This window comes from Schistocerca serialis, chromosome 9, assembly GCF_023864345.2.
Source record: "Schistocerca serialis cubense isolate TAMUIC-IGC-003099 chromosome 9, iqSchSeri2.2, whole genome shotgun sequence".
Lineage (NCBI taxonomy): Eukaryota > Metazoa > Arthropoda > Insecta > Orthoptera > Acrididae > Schistocerca > Schistocerca serialis.
This window is the reverse complement of record NC_064646.1, coordinates 274,140,818-274,162,228: the sequence shown is the minus strand read 5'-3', so window position 1 is coordinate 274,162,228 and position 21,411 is coordinate 274,140,818. Positions and strand designations below refer to the sequence as shown.

The 21,411-nt window shown below is 42.7% G+C and overlaps 1 long non-coding RNA gene across 1 annotated transcript in view; it reads left to right on the top strand.

Moving 5' to 3' along the window:
• LOC126419341 (uncharacterized) overlaps positions 1-21,411 on the top strand; it is a 510,993-nt gene that overhangs the window by 415,987 nt on the left and 73,595 nt on the right. Inside the window, exon 4 of the long non-coding RNA XR_007575991.1 lies at positions 9,352-9,795. This is a non-coding gene — a long non-coding RNA (uncharacterized LOC126419341). The remainder of the gene's footprint in view (positions 1-9,351; positions 9,796-21,411) is intronic.

The window sequence follows — 21,411 nt, the reverse complement described above, 5'->3', positions numbered from 1 at the left end:
GCGGTACAAACTGCCTTAGACGACACTGCGAACACCTCGTGGTTTATGCAAGATGGTGCCCGGCTACATCGCACGGCCGACGTCTTTAATTTCCTGAATGAATATTTCGATGATCGTGTGATTGCTTTGGGCTATCCGAAACATACAGGAGGCGGCGTGGATTGGCCTCCCTATTCGCCAGACATGAACCCCTGTGACTTCTTTCTGTGGGGACACTTGAAAGACCAGGTGTACTGCCAGAATCCAGAAACAATTGAACAGCTGAAGCAGTACATCTCATCTGCATGTGAAGCCATTCCGCCAGACACGTTGTCAAAGGTTTCGGGTAATTTCATTCAGAGACCACGCCATATTATTGCTATGCATGCTGGATATGTGGAAAATATCGTACTATAGAGTTTCCCAGACCGCAGCGCAATCTGTTGTTGAAAATTCTAACTACTGTAATTTCGAAAGTTTGTCTGCCTGAAAATGTACTGTTGTCCCAAGCATATTGCAACAAACGGTGTATTTCTATCGCTGCTAGTTTAGTTTTTATTGCCGTTTCAAATATACCGGTCATTTTTTAAACACCCTGTATCTCATGGGTTATACAGGGTGTTCCAGGAGGAATGGTCAGTATTCAAGTATACGACAGGAACGATCACTCGAATGAAAAAAGTTTAGAAAACATGGACTCTACAATACTTACATTAAAAGCTAAGAGCACTTCTTCATCTTAGATACTGTGAAACAAATATCTTCTACCGCAAGTTCTTTGCGTTCCATGTTTTGGGAGAGGTAGAGTGGTCAAAAATAGGAAAAAATTCTCTAGTAAACATGGGCTCTAAAATGCTGCCTTAAGAGTTATGAGCACTCGTTTAGTAGAAGAGATCCGTTTCATATTAGCTAGGAGGAATAACATCTCATACCTCCTAAAGTACGCATTTAGTGTTTATTCCGAATGATCGTTCCTGTCATATCACTGAATATTTACCATTCCTCCAGGGGCACCCTGTATATGAGTTTCCTAGTCCAGTTTCGTAAATGACGGACGCAGTCTCACTTCAAAGTAAAGTTGAAAAAGAGACGCCGGCCGCTGTGGCCGAGCGGTTCTAGCCGCTTCAGTCCGGATCCGCGCTGCTGCTATGGTCGCAGGTTCGAATCCTGCCTCGGGCATGGATGTGTGTGATGTCCTTAGCTTAGTTAGGTTTAAGTAGTCCTAAGTCTAGACTGATGACCTAAGATGTTAAGTCCCATTTTGCTTAGAGCCATTTTGAAAAAGAGACAGTGACAGCGGTAAAGCTATATACATGTAGGATCAAAAACGGAAGCTAATATATATTCATGTGATGTGAAAGTGGCTGTGTCATTTTTGACAAGGAAAAGTGATGACTTACTGTGTGCTATCTCGAGGGCCATTTGTCTCACTCGCAATAGGGACATACTTAATCAGATAGGAGTAATATCAGATAGCACTGAATCTCTGATTCATATCTGTGCTCTCACTGATATGACTGTAGCCACCTGCTGTTTTGTGAAACATTGGCCAGTCCATCAACAGAGATGGAGCGATAACTTGGATTCCGGATTGTTAGGAATAATTTAACGAGAATATCAAAGTAAGTACACACGATGGGCGGTAACACGCCAAGATCTTAAAAGAAAACGTCAAAGGGGTTTACAATGAAACCTTTAAACATAGGTCATCGAGGTGCGTTACAATAAGTTTAGTATCAGATAGATTGGGTTTTGAGGCTTTGACATATGCGATTGCACGTTTACATGATTTGTTTCATCATTACTGTTGTAACCACGCTGTAGTTTCTCTGCGTTAACATATTTTGACAGCCCCACAACGTGATGCTGGTGGGCGAGACAAGCAGGAAAAGGAAAATACACAGCAGGGCATCTGCATTAGACGATTGTTCTCGCTGCCTTTGGTGTCAGCTTTTATCCTCAGAAGTTCGACATTGGTGTAACTGTTTAAATTGCTTGTTTTTATACTGTTGTTAACGGAATCGCTGTGCTGTTGCAGAGAGAAAGTGACACCGCATAGGAACGGTACATGGTTAATGCTGTCGTTTTTATTAATATTTATAAATTTGGCGTATTGTCGTCGTTTCTTCTTGAATTGCGGGATTAACGTTATAACGATCTCCTCCTCCGCGTCTATAGTGCCTTAAAGCGGAGCCACTTATTAGATCTTCACATAAAAATTACAATGTTCTCGTGCAGAGTAAGGATAATAAAAATCAGATTAGCAATAGCGCTATTGAACTGCATACAGACTTCCAAGATCTCACAAACACTATCCCAGCTGTGTCAAATGTAAAATTGTTGCCCTCATATCATGCGTGGAACGTCAGAGGAACACACGGTCACTGGAAGAGAGATACACCAAAGAACCCGCCGATGCCTCCGTCCAGATAGTCCAGACGATAAGTGGAAAATTTGAGTCTGCTACACTGTCATTACGTCTGTTACTAAAGATAAATTTTGTAGGCTGTTGCTAATCCACATTGTGTACTACCGTTAATATGAAATAGTCATAACAATCGTCACCAGCCTCTCTGTATGCAACAGGGCAAGGTTAACTAGTTTCAGCCGCTACCCCGTTAATTGAGCCTTGTTGCTGTATGACTGCACTAAGACCAACCCAGGATCGAGCGATGGAACGGGTAGTTATAAACAGTTAGTGGGCATCGTAAACTCCATGGTGGTTTCTTGCACTGTCCTCGGGCCTCGGACAAGATTTCTCGAGTCCAAAGCAGCTCCCACACTGTTTAAACATTAATCACTTTAAGCCCAGCATTGCGGTGTTGGGTTGTACGAGGGACAGTCGGCAATTAAATAAACAAATTGGGTGAGAAATGAAACTGTTTGTAGGAGTAGTTTCATACTTTGCTGACTTCAGGTCGTCGCCCGCATCTCGTGGTCGTGCGGTAGCGTTCTCGCTTCCCACCCCCGGGTTCCCGGGTTCGATTCCCGGCGGGGTCAGGGATTTTCTCTGCCTCGTGATGGCTGGGTGTTGTGTGCTGTCCTTAGGTTAGTTAGGTTTAAGTAGTTCTAAGTTCTAGGGGACTGATGACCATAGATGTTAAGTCCCATAGTGCTCCGAGCCATTTGAACCATTTGACTTCAGGTCGGCAACATCTGGATCAGCTGAGAACACCTGACGGATAAGAATGTTTTGTTTATCACCTCACTATCGTATGTATTTTCGGCGCGTCCTCCTGAAGTTTCCACATTGATCCATTTTTTTGGTCTATGAAGATGAAAACCTGGCTAGGATCGTTTCTCTAATGATTTTACAATATATTGAAGGTTGTATGCCGGCTTCTGTGGCCGAGCGGTTCTAGGCGCTTCAGTCTGGAACCGCGCGAGCGCTACGGTCGCAGGTTCGAATCCTGCCTCGGGCATGGATGTGTGTGATGTCCTTAGGTTGGTTAGGTTTGTTTTAAGTTCTAGGGGACCGATGACCTCAGATGTTAAGTCCCATAGTGCTCAGAGCCATTTTGAAGGTTGTGTGAACCGCAGGAATTTTTATATGTGCGTAGAACAGTTCAAAAACGGTCGCACATTTGTGACGTCCTGTCCGGCCCGTTGAATTGTCAACTCCTTCGCTTGGAGCCGGCATTGATGCCATTGTTTGTGAAGACCGACCGACGTATGACAGTTGAACTCATAGCAAAAACATTTGTAGTAAGTGTGGGTATAGTTCCTAACGTTATCACCAACAAGCTCATGTACAGAAAAACAACTGCAGTTTGGGCCCCAAAAGAGTTAACCTTTCATTTTTCTCCTTTGCAGATATGCAAAGCAAAGTTAGAACTTTCTTTTCATCGTTGTCCTTGAAGTTCAACACTGGGGACTGTCTTGCAGATCGGCAGTGTTACTTTATGAAGATAATTGAAGAGAATCTGCCATTAGGATGCACTACTGAGCTCATGACGCCACAATGCGTGTTGGTCTGTGGTGCATAGTTAGTCTGGCACACATTGCTCTATTTTAATGATTATTGTTAGTTGCAAGGAAGAATACAGTAACGTAAGAAAATTTCTTTACTGCAGGTTATAAAACTTAATTCATCGTTGGGTCAGTATATTAAATTGGTGGCTATTATGTCGAGAGGTAGCAAAAGTCTTATTTTGTAAAAATGCACAGGTTTTTCCTGCATCAGTTTGTCTCTTTAGTTATTGAATGTTGGCTCAGTAACTGGCATTTCCAGTGGCTGTAATGTTTTTTCATTACACTTAAGCTACGTTTTCCTAGCTGCCGGAATGTCCCGCAGCGTGCTGTGTATAACGCGCGGTTACTCACTGACACAATGCAAACATACCGGACTGGTTTCCTAGGGTACGGGCGACGCAGTACTGCTGCGGGCGCTACCTGCGGGAAACGCTTGCGTGCTTCGGGAGGACTGGCCCACGCGTCGAAGCGATTTGCTTGGTTGGAGTGGAGGAAGTCGAACTGAGCAGCAGCAAATTACTAGCCGACAGCTGCAGTATTTGTTTCTCTCGCACGGGCAGTAACGCTTTTCGGGTTCTGCTTTTCCGCCGTTAGCTATTTACTTCACGATTTTATCTAGATAGAGCATCCCTTCAGTGTGTGGCAACCACTTCTTGCTTTTTCATTCTGGCCCAAAATAGGTTTTCTTCTTACCAGTAGATCACTATGGTACGATTTGTTTTGAATCCATCCACTATATCGGAATCTGGCGGTTTTCAACCCATGTCTTTTAGCGGTGTTTTGTTTTTGACGAACAACGAATATTGAGAAAAGGATTCCGAGCTTTTCCGCTCTAATGTTGTGATAATGTGAGCAATAACATTTTGATATTCTCTTGTAAAGTTTTTAATATTTTTTAAAATTTTAAAACAATTTACCATGCCAGTGCATTTCTCAGGATTGTTATTCCTTCTGGATTTATTGTTATACAGATATCATCTGAAGATGTGGCTTTTGCGGCACGAAACCAGTAGCAGTACAATAATAAAGAACAAATACAGCTGAAGCGGTTATTAACACCGAAGATGAATAACGGAGAAGTTAATTCTTTCGAGGAGGAGGAAGAAGAGACTAGTGTTTAAAGTTTCGTTGAGAATGAGGTCATTAGAGACGGAGTACAAGCTGTGATTAGAGAAAGATGGAGAAGGAAAGCGGCCCGCCCTTGCAAAGAAACCATCCCGGCATTTGCCTTACGCGATTTAGGGAAATCACGGAAAAACCTAAATCAGGGTGGTCGGAGGCGGGTTTGAATCGTCGTCGTCTCGACTGCGAGTCCAGTGTGCTAACCACTGCGCCACCTCGCTCGTCATATTCCTCTGATCTAATAATTGAAACATTCACCATAAACATCGGATGACCGCTTCTCTGCCTCAAAGGATGTCCCTCGGGCATGGGTGTGTGTGTTGTCCTTAGCGTAAGTTAGTTTAAGTTATATTACGTAGTGTGTGAGCTTAGGGACCGATGACCTCAGCAGTTTGGTCCCATAGAACGTACCACTACCACCATACCCATGCAGCATATTTTGTGGAACATGGCTAACGCAAAGTTGATGAACGAAATGCAAAAGGAGTTAATTTAGTCAGAAACTTAAGAAAAATGAATGAAACATGTAAGAAGAAATCTTTGGTTATGTCCAATGTAACACGTTTGTAAATATATTTTTACTGAACTTTTAACCCCAGTTATAATGAATTGGATGGTTGTTATTGTGATCACTTCAGCAGATGACGATTAAAATTCGGCCCGTTGAAGAAATCATTGAATCCGTTCTTTACACTGAATCCTTTGGCGTTACTGCCGGCACCAACCAGGGTACCATGTTGTCCTTGAGCAGTTTTTTAATTTCTGGTACGTCTGCGTTGTAAGGCGGTGGTAATAGGCATTCTACAGCATCGTCGAACAACGGTTTTGTTACTAATATGCTATACGCTCGTTCTTCTTCACGATATGAGAACATTTGTGTGACTGCTTCCTGAGTTTTCGTCCCAATAATAGACAGTCTTCCTCCTCTCCCCTAACTTCCATGTACTTTCAGAGTGCCAAAATTAACAGGTTTTTAGATCGATCACTGCGCTGCTACTGTCGCGCCATACTGCACCGCCCACCCCTCAACTCGCGTCTCGCCAGTGAACCCCACAATAGTGCTCTTGTCATTTTTTACGTCCCGCGCTCAGGAAAACGTTTCAAGCAGAGTCCAGCGGCTCGCACTGAACAGCGAAAGAAGCAGACGTAGTCCGCAGTACGCTGCTATAAACTTCTGCATCTTTAATTCTATGATATAAATGGAATAGCATATGAGTGGTTTAAGTCATACCTACAGAACAGGAAGCAAAAAGTTCCCTTCTATGGGTCAAGTGATTTAAATGAGCTTGACACTTCATCTAACTGGGGTGAATTTACTTTAGCTGTTCCACAGGGTTCAATCATGGTCCCCTTCTGTTCTTGATATATGTGAACGACCTCCCTTCCTATCTGAAACAGGAAGCTGAACTGACACTGTTTGCTGATGATACAAGCATCATTATTAATCCAGTAAAAGAAAGTCCAGTTGAAAATGATACAAATAAGGTCTTTGGGAAAGTCATTAATTGGTTTTCTGCAAATGGCCTTGCTCTAAACTTTGGGGAAAAAAAGAACCACACTGTACATCCAGTTTTCTGCTGGTAAAAGTACAGTTCCTTCAATAAATATAACACATCAACAGAAGTCGGTAGACGAGTAGAGCAACTAAGTTTTTGGGTGTACATATAGATGAGAATATTAATTGGAAAATTCATATCTTGGATCTCCTGAAGCGACTAGGTTCAGAAACTTTTACGATCAGAATAATTGCCAATTTTGGGGATATAGAAATTAGTATGCTAACATACTTTCACTCTCTGATGTCATACGGAATAATATTTTGGGGTAACTCAACATTTAGACAAAAAGTATTCGTTGCTCAAAAGAAAGTGGTTAGAATAATGTGTGGGGTTCATATTCGCACATCTTGTAGGCATCTTTTTAAAAGATTGGGAATTCTTACAACAACCTCACAATACATCTACTCACTAATGAAATTTGTTCTCAACAACATGGACCATTTTAAAAACAACAGTGACACTCATGATTATAATACCATAAAAAAGAAAGACTTACATTATCCTTTGCTCAACCTACCTTCGCACAGAAATGGGTAAAATATGCTCCTATAAAAATTTTCGACAAATTACCAGATGAAATAAGGTGTCTGACAGACAGCAGTAATAGCTTCAAAAATAAATGGAAATCTTATCTCCTTGACAACTCCTTCTATACCATAGATGAATTTATGAATAGGAATAAACAAAACTATAAATATAGTATATGCATTTTGTGCCATTTAAGGGAATGGGGTAAATAATAGAAATATATATACTGGGTGATAAAAAAGTCAGTATAAATTTGAAAACTGAATAAATCACGGAATAATGTAAATAGAGAGGTACAAATTGACACACATGCTTGGAATGACATGGGATTTTATTAGAAGCAAAAAAATACAAAGGTTCAAAAAATGTCCTACAGATGGCGCTTCATCTGATCAGAATAGCAATAATTAGCATAACAAAGTAAGACAAAACAAAGATGATGGTCTTTCAGGAAATGCTCAATATGTCCACCATCATTCCTCAACAATAGCTGTAGTCGAGGAATAATGTTGTGAACAGTACTGTAAAGCACGTCCGGAGTTCATGGTGAGGCATTGGCGTCAGATGTTGTCTTTGAGCATCCCTAGAGATGTCGGTCGATCAGGATACACTTGCGACTTCAGGTAACCCCAAAGCCAATAATCGCACGGACTGAGGTCTGGGGACCTGGGAGGCCAAGCATGACGAAAGTGGCGGCTGAGCACACGATCATCACCAAACGACGCGCGCAAGAGATCGTTCACGCGTCTGGCAATACTTTGTTTTTATTTTTCGTTCTAATAAAACCCCATGTCATTCCAAGCATGTGTGTCAATTTTTACCTCTCTATCTACATTATTCCGTAGTTTATCAAGTTTTCAAATTTATACTGACTTTTTGATCACCCGGTATATATTAAAAAATTTTGTTTCATATGTGCTGTTCTTGTGCATTTGACACGTTCCACATCATAACAGCTACCGTACCGTGGGATTGATCTATGGAACACGCAACCAACAAACTAACTAGGAAAGCGTAACTTTAGTGCTGTATTGCAGTAGAGCTCCACGCAAGTATTATTTGAATCCAAATCTCCTGACAAGGGAACCTCCCCATCGCACCCCCCTCAGATTTAGTTATAATTTAGCACAGTGGATAGGCATTGAAAAACTGAACCCAGATCAATCGAGAAAACAGGAATACGTTGTGTGGAACTATGAAAAAATAAGCAAAATATAGAAACTGAGTAGTCCATGCGCAAGATAGGCAACATCAAGGATAGCGTGAGCACAGGGGCGCCGTGGTCCCGTGGTTAGCGTGAGCAGCTGCGGAACGAGAGGTTCTTGGCTCAAGTCTTCCCGCGAGTGAAAAGTTTTTATTTTCGCAAAGTTATGATCTGTCCGTTCGTTCATTGACGTCTCTGTTCACTGTAATAAGTTTAGTGTCTGTGTTTTGCGACCGCACCGCAAAACTGTGCGATTAGTAGACAAAAGTACTTGCCTCTCCAATGGGAACCTAAAACATTTGACGGACGGACGGACAGATAATAATTGTCTGAAAATAAAAAATTAAACTTTTCACTCGAGAGAAGACTTGAACCAAGGCCCTCTCGTTCTGCAGCTGCTCACGCTATCCACGGGACCACGGCGCTCCTGATCTTACACTATCCTTGATGTTACGTATCTTGCACATGGAATACTCAGTTTGTATATTTTGCTTATTTTTTTCATAGTTCCACACAACTTCTTATTTTCTCGATTGATCTGTGTTCAGTTTTTCAAGGCCTATCCACTGTGCCAACTTATAACTAAATCTGAGGGGGGTGCGATGGGGAGGTTCCCTTGTGAGAAATATTCTGTGACCTCATCAAAAATGGCATTCTGTTCAGGTCAGCCCAGAAACCTCTTCCAGAAAGCCTAATATGCTTGCCTAACAATAATTTCAAGGTGGCTCCAACTCCGACACCTCGATAGAGAACCCATGTTGTTGTTTATGTGTTTGCTAATGTATTGTTATTGTTGTTGGCGATGAGCATCAGGTTAGCAGGTGCGCGGCTGTTGTTGTATTCACAGGTGGCGGTGGCCAACAGGTGGCGATGGCACCGTAGCAGGTACACGCCGGAGGCGAGGGAGGTCCCACGCTCACACTACACAGCATTACACAGACCACGTTCAGTTTGCTGACGGTGTGCTGTTGTTGTTTGTGTTGACAGGTGGCGGTGAGCGGCAGGTAGCGACGGCCGCGTAGCAGGTGCGCGGCAGAGGCGGCGGAGAGGGCGGGGCCCCCCCATGCTCACGCTACGCCTCGTCTCGACGCACTTCCTGAAGCAGCCGTAGGCGGCCGCCCGGCCACGTCAGCATGTGCCGCGACCGGGACATGAACCCGTGACGCTCCCAGTCTGTCTGTCTCTCTCTCGCGCTCACGACTAACCGAACCCATCCGACCCATCCGAAAAGGACTGAACCTCGCGAGGACAGTAACCAAGTACACACGCCATCGAGAGCATCGCTACACGCATTCTTCTGTTCTTTACGACTACCGTACTGTGATCTGTGAGAAAGAAAACGAAAAGAATCAAGAAAGGAAAAAAAAAGAAAGAACGCCTCAGACACCAGCCGACACCTCCAATCTGTGGAACATCGCAAGGATCTGTATCGTAAGTACTGATTTATCCCCGACCATTTGTTCTTTCGTAATGGCTGTATATTGATATATGCTGTAGAGCAAGGGTTCCCAACAAAATTTTCTCGATGACCCCCTCATCGAGCATGATTGGTACCTTGTCATGTCACAGTATCAAGTACCTAAAAAACCCAAATTAAGAGTCTTTTTATTCGTTTTCTATTTTTGGTACTTAGAAAAAACATTGACATATTCATTATTGTTTTGTAAATAGTTCCGCGTAGTCAGCGCGTACACAACTTTCCTACTAAAGCGCGCCCCGCTAAGCACAACAGCGCAGGCGCAGCGCTCGTCCGTCTCCGCACTACGAGATGGCGCTGCCTTAGAGACGGACAAAATTCTGCTTCCGCCGATCCGCGTATTAATATGCAACGCAGCCAATGAGATTGCTGCTAACGTAGAACCTTTTCTCCTCGCGGATCACACTCGCGCAGTGATACCTGAACGCGCGAGGTATTATAACGAGTGTACAGACCTCCGATTAGTCAGTCTGCATTAGTCTGCATTTATCTGCACCAGTCTGTACCAGTCTATAGTCAAGTTTCAGTCTGCGCCTAATAAGATTATCATATTCCTGTACATAGCCATGAAGAGAAATGAATAGACACTTCGTGAAGTATCAGAGATATATGAAAATCAGATTAACGTACCAAGACCAAACGAACTTCAGATTGTCAATTGTAAACAGCATCCAGAATCAAGTTATGTAATGTCTATGCTTTTTATTATTTTAATAAATGTGTGTGAAAATTAATCAAGTTCTGTTTAAAGCTGGTCACCGTCAATCTGCTACTCTAAGTGTGCAAGTGGCATTTCTATCGTCTGACCTAACGGCAGATGATAAACACGCCACGATAAGACCACGAGACATATTGCTGACACTCGCCTACTTCGTTAGAGCGACAAGTCAAATAATCTGATGGTGTGTATACCGAAGGTCTTACAGTATGCACACCACAATTATTGAAAAAGTATTGAGCTTAGAACTTTTTCAATTTAGCCATCATTGTTATTGTTAAATTTTTGATTATTGCTCAAAATCTGCTAGACGCAGAATTTAGCGTTCGCTAAAGCTCTGCTCATGCAGGAAGCGGACAAAAAATCTGTTATCATACGAAATATGTTTAATATATTTTTTATTCTAATAGCATCTTGCAGACCCCTCTGGCATAGCTCGCGGACTCCTGGGGGTCCAGGGACCACCTGTTGGGAACCACTGCTGTAGAGGAGCTGTGTGATACCACGTTTTTAATTTTGTGATTTTCTGACCAACAACCGTAGTCGCGGGTGCTAAATTGCGGTTGTTTGGTGTTGTTTGCCTCATAGTCTATAATTAAAATACCAGTGTCGAAAATACGTTCTTGAGTGGGATCGGCTCCAAAAGAAAAGAAAATGGAGTGCTGTGCATATCATGATCGGTCAGGTGTGTGTAAGTGCCCTGGTTGGTACAAAGGGTTATGTTGTGCGACCACAAGACTCCGGGACCCATCTTTTGGATGGAACAGGTGTCTTTATTGGCAAGATTAAATGTATACATAAGCTGGCTTCAATTCAGGGGCTAACAGGCAAAAACAATACGATCACTGCTGGAATGCTAGATGAACCATGGAATGAATTGTGTTACCGAAAGAAAGTGTGGGCAACAGGCGACTAGCGCCACGGATCCGTTCCTCGGTAGCGTGAGCGAGGCTCTCGCGTTATTTTTATTTAAAGTAACAGGAACGACCCACGCCTGTGCAATCAGTCATCGTAAGTATTTTTGGACAAATATTTAAGAAATGTTCGCTAATATTGTTTGTGGATATTAACATACTAAATTTCGAACATTCGAATGAGTTTCCTCGTAGCCAAAATTGTTGAGTTAACCCCAGTTGCCTCTCGACTGGAACTGCCTATCTCATTGTCGTATTTCATTTTTCTATCCTATCTCGTATTAACATTAATTAATAATTCTTGTCCGTTGTGGACGCATTAGAACATTGCAGCAGTTGAAATTGAATTTATTTATAATGAATGAGGTGCAACCACGTGCTTTTATAGGCGTCTATTTTTCCATTACGACATTTCAAGATGCCTGGCATCCCGTCTTCACATGTGCATGTTGTGAACATCGTTTCTCTACTAACGCCGTTGCAGAATTTTGTAACGGAAATTTTTAAGACTGCTTTTCTGAAATGTCGTAAGAAACAATGTTCAGACATGTAAATAAACGGAAACAATTTAAGATGAGATGAACATAAATTGAGTGTACTCTCATAAAAGCGTCTTGTAAGGCACAATTTGTTGGCGTGGGGTGTGGCGAGAAAGGCGTGCTTTTCATATCAGTGCGTTACGGCATGTACATAACGTCACGGATGGTGTAGTTTCGATTTTTTGCGTTATGAGCGCTGTTGTCGCATCACATCACGAGGTGGCCTGCATGCTTAAGAATGTATGTGAATCAGGTTCGCGGGTCACGAAAGGTTACCAATGTCGATCTAAAGAGTAAACACCCACATCAAACAAAATCTTCAAAATTAGTATAAAGAACACAGTGATGGAAACAATGTTCAACATAATAGAAATTTGCCTCAAGTGAGGCACTGGAACACCACCATCAGGGAACACGAATAACTGAACAAAATAACAGCATCCTGCAATAGAATAAATAATCGTGAAATTCAAAGATCGCTCTTGAGGTTTATGGGAAGTTTTTACCATCACTAGAGAAGATAATGAGGTCGATAATATCTCCCCTCCCCCTCTCACACACACACACACACACACACACACACACACACACACACACACACAAATCACTGAGATATGAGAAAACATGAAAGAAGTGGATAAAACTACAAAAAACGCCAAGAGTACAGTTGGGGGATTTGCAGATGCCACAACGTAGTAAATCCACAACCTCAACCAGTAAGTTAATGAATATTGGCATCGATAACTTTGATGTGTGGTGAAGACAACCAGTAAGCTTGAAGTCAGCTAGCAAGCTTCAGCGCCTGCTCCGGCTGCACTCTAGATCTTAATTGTACCCGTACCTTTTGTCACTAAGTGTTTCCGCGTGGATTCGACTGGAGAGCTGCGACACATTAAAAAAGGATCTCGAAATGCTCGATGACGGTAACATAGTCACATAAAATAGTGCTGGTAGATCCTACTCGTACAATCATGTGTAGATCCTACTCGTACAATCATGTATGACATCACGAGGAGTAAGAAATAATATCTATCATATGTAAAGGCAAACCAGTGGATGTACATATACCATGCGAACGGCACTATAGCATTATTTACAAATGTATAATTGTCCCCACTAAAACAACTGATGAAACTGAGGTTTCGTGGAGTCATGTTTTTCTAGATTTGTTTGTGGTACACTGGCTTTATCTCCTTGAGCCAATTAGTATTTCCCACGACGTGGCGGTAGAATGAAACTGAACCTCGTCATTTTCTACGTAATGGTGCCTATGGACAAACAGGTAGATTTGAAGGAATGGAAACGCCGGAAATCAAAGGAAGGAAAGTTCGCATTTGTGCTAACTTAACCTAGATTTACGCAACAGCTCTGTACGTAATGAGGATGTACTCAGTTAAAGATAACGGTATGATGTAAAACATTATACTGTTGCAAATAATTCGCTAGATTTCTTAACTGGTGTAATTTTCTCCGTCCAGTTGATGCTAAAAGAACAATTGCGATTCCGACTCGGAGAAAACATGAAAAAGAGTATTTCGGTTGGACTGACTAAGATCGCAGTGCAGTGGGTGTTTCTCATTATTACGGAAATCTGATATAAAACAGGGACCCGACTGTAACTGCGAGTTTGATGTTGCAAACTTGTAAATTCCTGTTCCAAACTTTCCGCCAAACTTTTCCTGTCACTGAGTTCTTTTGTGTTTTCATCCTTCAGGTGCCACGAAAATGCAAAGCGTGTAAGGTTTCAGTTTAACGCCCTGTTTACTTACAACACTGCTTCTGATGAGTAAAACACGAGACTATTATAAAGAGCAACGGCGCCTAGACAAAAATAAAATCTTTGTATTGAAAATGTTTTGAAAAGCGCGATTGACAAGCTAAAAGTGGGTTCGTCGCCCGGGGCCCAGGCTGAGACAAATATTTACACCGCGTTTGATCGCTCAAGGCGTCGTTGCTTCCGTTGATGAAACACTCAAATATTTTTGCGAGGCCAATGTGGAAGGCTGCTGTTTACATTCCGTTTTTTGGCCACTCGCCCGGACCTGACTGCATCCTGGCTACTGGCGCTGAGTAAATATTGACGAACCAAGCACGTATGAGGGATTGACAGGACAGTCCGTTGTTTTCTGTTGTGACGAATGTGGCAGTACAACTCGCCTGTCTCCCCACTTCCTGTACCAAAGGAAACTAAGAAGGTGATGGCGCATGGTGGCACGCCTGGGAAGCGATCCTAGTTACTGGCATGGATCAATCTGTAGATTCCACGTCGATTAATCAAAGTTGATCATGGGGATGAAGGTGAACAGGGAGGGGGGAATCACAGTTGTGACGATGGGAAGAGCCGAAATTTTCCTCATTAATCGAAATGCATTCTGCGTTTAAGATTTACAAACAAATCTAAAACGAATATTAAGCATTCAGATCGGGAAGAAAGAGTGCACTAATATTGAATATCCGGTTATACATGTGATCAAGTATCATTTAAAATAAAAGTTGTGGAACTGTACCAATGAAGCCACTATAGAGTCGAGGCGAGCCAGAAAGAGTGAAAAATCAGCAATAAGTAGCAATAGTGGAACGTGATGGTATGTCACCTGTCCTGTGGTCCGCAGCATCTCGCCGCGTTACGCAGACGACGACCGGCAGTTGTCTTATGATCACATAAACCACTTACATCACTTACGTCGCCGCGCGGGGTAGCCGCGTCTTGTAACGAACGGTCCGCGCGGCTCCCCACGTCGCAGGTTCGAGTCTTCCCTCGAGCATGTGTGTGTGTGTGTGTGTGTGTGTGTGTGTGTGTGTGTGTGTGTGTGTGTGTGTGTCGTCCTTAGCGTAAGTTAGTTGTAGTTAGATTAAGTAGTGTGTAAGCGTAGGGATGGATGACCTCAGCAGTTTGGTCCCGTAAGACCTTACCATAAATTTCCAATTTTTTTAATTACGTCGCGCGAAAAAAATAGTAAACGTCATACAATAGAACCTCGATTAGCCGTTTGGGACAAGGGGAACGCTGAGGAGGTCGGATAAGCAGAGGAGAATGAAACAAGTCATTTGTAGAGCTTAAAACAATGTAATAACGAAATTAACTTAAAAACGCTTTTATTATAAAGAAAATGGGAAATAAAGTTTTAGACCCTGAAAATCTATTTGAAAACTTAAAATGGTCTTTATTTCTATTTATTAAACGTTTGGTTTGCGGCTGCATCATTCCACTTCTTTGCCCACAATATGTACATAGCTGTAGCGGTTGTCTGTTGTTCCAAATGTTGGAGGACAGTTCCGAAAGCTGCAGAGTTGCTGATCTTTTCCTATTTTTCCTTCTCCAGTAGCTCAACGCTGTACCGTTGCAAAACAAGATCGATGATCTGATCATCAAATTCTTCATTGGTAGCAGCAGCATTGTCATCCGCTAACCATTCCTCTACAACAGCAGACTGGATATCAGTCGGAAGAGTTTGCTACGACAAACTTTTTCTTTTATGATAGGGCCTAAAAGAGGATTCCCCTTAACAGCTTTCCTGACAAAAACAAACCCTCACAGCGTCATCCAAGAGCTCAACTTTCGATTCCGTCAATGATTTTCTAGTTTTTAAAGGATTTTCACCATCTACAGTGAACAGAAAGCTTAGAGATCCTTTCGGTTATTTTTCCAATCTTTTAATCGTTGCCGGCCGGAGTGGCCGAGCGGTTCTAGGTGCTTCAGTTTGGGACCGCGCGACCGCTACTGTCACAGGTTCGAATCCTGCCTCGGGCATGGATGTGTGTGATGTCCGTAGGTTGGTTAGGTTGAAGTAGTTCTAAGTGCTCAGAGCCATTTGAACAATTTTTTAGAAGCGTTGTCACAAATGTGTGTGAGTTCCTAAGGAGCCAAACTGCTAAGGTCATCGGTCCCTAGACTTGCACACTACTTAAACTACCTTATTCTAAGAACAATACACACACACAGGTCCAAAGGAGGACTCGAACCTCCGTCGGGAAGGGCAGCGCAATCCGTGCATGGCGCCTCAAACCGAGGGCCACTCCTCGCGGCATCGTTGTGACTGCAACACACATTTCAGAGACTAATTTAGTAGCTGGCTCACCTTTGTCAAGACTTTGCGGAACACTTAGTTTCCGTACGATTGTGCTCACGAGTTTCCTTTGACGATTTTAGCCATATTTAGAATCGCCAACAGTTCTTGATCAGTTTTTAATAAACTATATAAAACCACACTGCAAGTTTAAAATTAAAAGGAATACAGCGATAAAGTTACAGAGCGCACAGATAAAACAGCAGATTAGAGAGTACAGTAAAGCGAACAGTCCGACCATACAGCAGTGTGTCAACGAGCATGCGTGAGGAGCGTGACTCGGGACGGACACCTGTTGTGACAGATGGTGCTGGCACATCGTCAGGTGCAGACCGCATACGCATGGTCGGACACAGGGTCGAACAATCAGAGGACTCACTCAATCGAAGGCCGGATAACCGAGGTTCTACGTTTCTTGATTTTCAAAGGCTCTTGGGTTCAAATGGCTCTGAACACTACGGGACGTAACATCTACGGTCATCAGTGCCCTAGAACTTAGAACTACTTAAACCTAACTAACCTAAGGACATCACACAACACCCAGTCAAAGGCTCTCACTACTGCCATAAACGCGTGAGGCCTCATACTGGACCCGGACTTTCACCAACATGGCGCTTACAGCGAGGTCCTCTGTGATGGACACTGGCTACACGGACGCTACGTGTTGACTGCTCCAGGGCACCGACAGAAGGTGAGGCTGAGTGACCATGCTGGGTCCTATTTAAAAACTTCGTTAGACTTTCAGGATGGCCACTGTTTCATATCGCCACCTTAAACGGTTGTTCGTACAAAAAGCTGTATTTTAAGCTAGTTCTGATAGGTAACGGCAATCTGTTTAGATTGCCGTTACCTGTCCGATCCTAACCACCAACTACCTCCCAGGAAGGTGTCCCTGCGCTCCTGGCGTTCTTCTACAAACCAAGGAGCCGCTATGTCCCCACCGTCTTGATAACCACAAATAATTACAGTTTGAAAGTCGTCACATTAAAAATAATCTCGGCCAAAATTACCCCTTTACGGAGGTAATGACGATATGTAATTTCCGTCTCACTCTCGTCTGCTTGACTCACAACACCGCGAGGCACGGTTTTTATAACTTAATTCCGTAACAAAATAATTTCCATGACTCGTGGAGATGTCAGTTATTATCTCCACTGCACCCAGACTGTAAACGACAGGATTCACAATCAACTGCCACATGACATCGATTAGTGGATAAAGACCATCTGCAGATCATATCGTCCGCTATTCGCTATCCTGTTGCTACTGCATGTTTCCTAATTACATCCGCCCACCTTCCATTAGATAACGCTCCTGTCTTTTATACATGTACATTTGTTCTCAGCAAGCCACCTTACTGTTTGGCGGAGGGTACTTGTGTGCCAGTGTCACTTTTCCAGTCCGAATGGTTGCGGGAAGAACGTTTGTTGGTAAGCCTCCGTGTCAACTGTAATAACTATAATTTTAGTTTCATGGTCTTGTTGTGAGGAAGGAATACAAGATATTTCAGGAGCTCACCGACAGACTTTCAGGGATGGTAAATCATACAAAAACATTTGTATGCTGTATGTTGTTAAGGAAGATTTTATACGTTTCTGTCCGCCGTTTATGACTTAACGCGCACCGCCACCTAGAGACCTGCTGCGCAGCTCCCAATTAGGTTAACAACTTTGTGAAGCCAACATCGCATAAAAATTTCTTCATTTATAAACAACCTGATCCGACAGAGTTTGCCGTCATCATCAGGTCTCTAACGTAGTGGATATGCACGACGACGACGACGACGACGACGATGATGATGATTGGTTTATGGGGCGCTCAACTACGCGAATATCAGCGACCGTACAAAGTCCAGTTTTTCACAGTCCAATTTTTTTCACAGTTCAATCTAGCCACTGTCACGCATGATGAGGATGGTGATAAAATGATGAGGACAACACAAACATCCAGTTCCGAGGCAGAGAAAAATCCCCAACCAGGCCGGGAATCGAACCCGGGACCCCGTGATCCAGAGGTAGCAACGCTAGCCACTAGACCACGAGCTGCTGAAGTGTATATACATGGAATATATCTCATGTCATGAGTAACGGCGTAATGTTTGAGATAGAAGCTTTGGTTTGGCATTACAATAAACGGATATGGTACTTCACATGTAAAGACCTTCAAAATTTGTATTATAAAATGTGTTCATTTTGAGTTGGACCTCACATTTTATAACAAAAATTTTTGGACGTTTGTAAATGCTCAGTTCCATTTCCGTTTCTTGTAATGCCAAACTAAAACTTCTATTATATGAGATATATTCCATATATATCCACTGTGCTACAGACCTGAAGATGACAGCAAAGTCTGTCGAACCCGGTTGCTTGTAAATAAAGAAATTTCTGGCGATCTTAGCTTTAGAAAATTTTTACCGAGTAAAACAGACCACCCATTCTGATTTCTCGACGTGAGAAAATTCAACACTAACAAGGTTGGTCTGTGGATTCGTTCCAGTCCTGTCACTCAGCCTCACATGTAATACTGTAACTTCAGTGTCGGGCATCTTACTAGTCGTGAATTCAGGTTTTCCTGCCGTTGCAGTTCAATGATACGTGGAAGTACGTATTTGACGAGCTAACTGACGTCATTGTGTGTGACTGTGATACTAGGGGAAAGCGAAGAGCAGCTCTTCGTATCTGTGCAAATCAGTTCCCTAACAGAAGACGGCCGCAGCACAATATCTTTGCTGCAACTCAGGGACGCATGCGGAAAACGGAATTTGCGCCCTCAGCATGTTAGTGATAGTAGGCGTGACGTGAGACCACCAGATTTTGAGGATGAAGTGATCCGTACATTTAGCAACCTACATTTAAGCAGCTTCCTCGCCACAGCGCCTGCTAAGGGAACAGGTCACCGTATGTGTTTGGAGAGTACTGCAAGTGTACAACCTGCATGCGTACCATATTCAAAGGGTGAAGTTTATAGGACAAACTGAACACCAATATAGTATGCAGTTCGTGCTGTGGTTCGTACACCGACGAGTAGAGGGATAGTACAAAGTCATCAGCAAAGGAGGATGGTGCAGATATTTTCCATGAACCATTATTGTTTTTTTTATTTTCCTAGTTTATAAATTAGAGAAGCTCCTAGCCGGACACACACCTTAAATTTTGAACATAAACTGTCACTACATTTACGAAGTCTGATGATGGACGCTGTATATTCCTCAGTGCGTTAATATATTTTGACTAAATAGCAGCTATGCCAGGTCGGGACTCAAATCAGGACCTCCAAATTATCTCAAGTTGTCACTTGTTATCTCATGTAATCACATGTTTCTTATTTCAGTCTCAGAGGCAGAGAAAAAAAGCTAGACAGTTCGTCCCATTTAGCCGTCACTTTCGGTGCGAAATAGACTCATACTATTAAAATTTCACCTTGCCTGTCCGCTTACGATAAGATATGAGTTTCTAGCGTTGCTATTTTACTTCGATGTTTCTCCTTTTTAAGTTTCTGCAACTTTTAATATTGTACCTTGGTGTTCAACTGGCAGGTTATTCTCAAAAAATATGTACAGGATCTCTTTTTACTACTTTTTTAAGCTTTTCTTTTCAATCTTGCTTTACATTGGGACCTGTCACACACACATACACTGCAATATGTTTTGAAAGAGATCCAAGTATTTCGTCACAAAAAATTCGAACAACTGCGAGAGGCAGACTGAAGTACAGTGCTGTCCGTGACTAATTGCTAACAACTGGGGAAAAAAAACCGTAAGGGTAACATTGTGTTGCAGATGTGTAAAACACCTCACTGCATTCTTGAAAGAGGATTTCCCACCCACTTCCTTTATGGCGTGATAATATAAAGCAGGCTCCCTTCCGAGCAACATGTCCCAATACAACGAATTTAATGGTTAGGAATAGTGTTGAAATGCGAAAGGATAGCATAAAACAAAACAAAAATACGAAAGCAAGAAGCCAAAAATAAACGGTGAATTGAAATAATCATAGCAGTTCGGAATGGGCAGAATTTATATGACGTCCTTTTTTTGGATCTTGATTAATTTTAGTATTTTACTATTACTGATATTTCCGTAATGATTTACGAGAAACTATCTACAACTCGTGTATTTCAGTTGAAAAACTACATTATGTTGACAGGAAACCACCTAAAATCCTCTGTGCTGAACATTAGGTGATCTCGGCTGATTGTCTCAACATTACCAACAATAATTTTGATTTGATCTACAGTAGCGTGTACTCTTCAGTAAACATTTCGTAAAGAATAAGGTAGCGCAGTGTTTAAGAGGTTGGACTCGCTCTCCGGCTGCTCAGAATATGATTTTCTTTCTTTTTCCGTAGTCGGTTAATGTGAGTGCCAAGATGTTCTCCTGGCAAGACCACAGCTATCATTGACCAACTGTAACTTATGCTGCGTCTGTAGAGACTTCATTATCGATATTCGGTGTTATTCAGCCTTCTTCCATTTAAATGGTCGGTAATGATACTTGGTGAATATGCGCCACATTTACTGGCGTGACAAAGATTCCACCAACTTGCTCATAAAATCGAAACCATCCAACTCTGATTTGGCCCTGAAGACCTCGAAATGCTGGCGGACAATCGTGTCGTCCTGTGCCTACGGCGTCAGTGGATGCGGTACAGAACAGCATGTCGCCAGTAGACTGCTGCACAACCATTGTTTGACGACCCTTGAAGCTGCTACTTCGCACTCAAGTAACTCCTCAGTTTCAGAACACTAACCGACCAAACATTCAGTAGATATGTATCCTACTGGGGAAAACGGAACTGTAACTCAGTGTAGAATCAGAGCTATGGGTCGTTTCTCACGAATCTTCACTTCATTGATACCTGGAGGCTAGGCTAAAGGCAGAGTGGATTGTTCCGTAAACCGCCCGGGACTCGGTCCCGCGACCTATCATTTCCTTTATGACGAGGCCGCGAGGCTAGACATCAGAGTTATTGTCCAGACACTCAAGGATGAAAACGAAGTGAAATTGAAGCTGTCAAAACAAAAGCAAGGAATGTTGGACCCTGTTTTCAAATGTTCCATTACAAAGGAAACGCCAGTAGCACTGTTTAACATTATAAAGTCCGCGCCACAGCAAAAATGAGTGACTTAAGCACTAGCGTCAGTGAGCTTGAGAAACCGATGGAATTGCTAAGATTGAACAAAATTCCAGGCCCGATGGAATCCCTACCAGATTGTATACAAAATTTTCTTCTCAGTTAGTCCCTCTTTTAACCAAAATATATCATGCACCACTGGGACTAAAAACTGACTCCAGCAGTTGGAAAAGAGCACAGGTCACACCCTTCTACAAGAA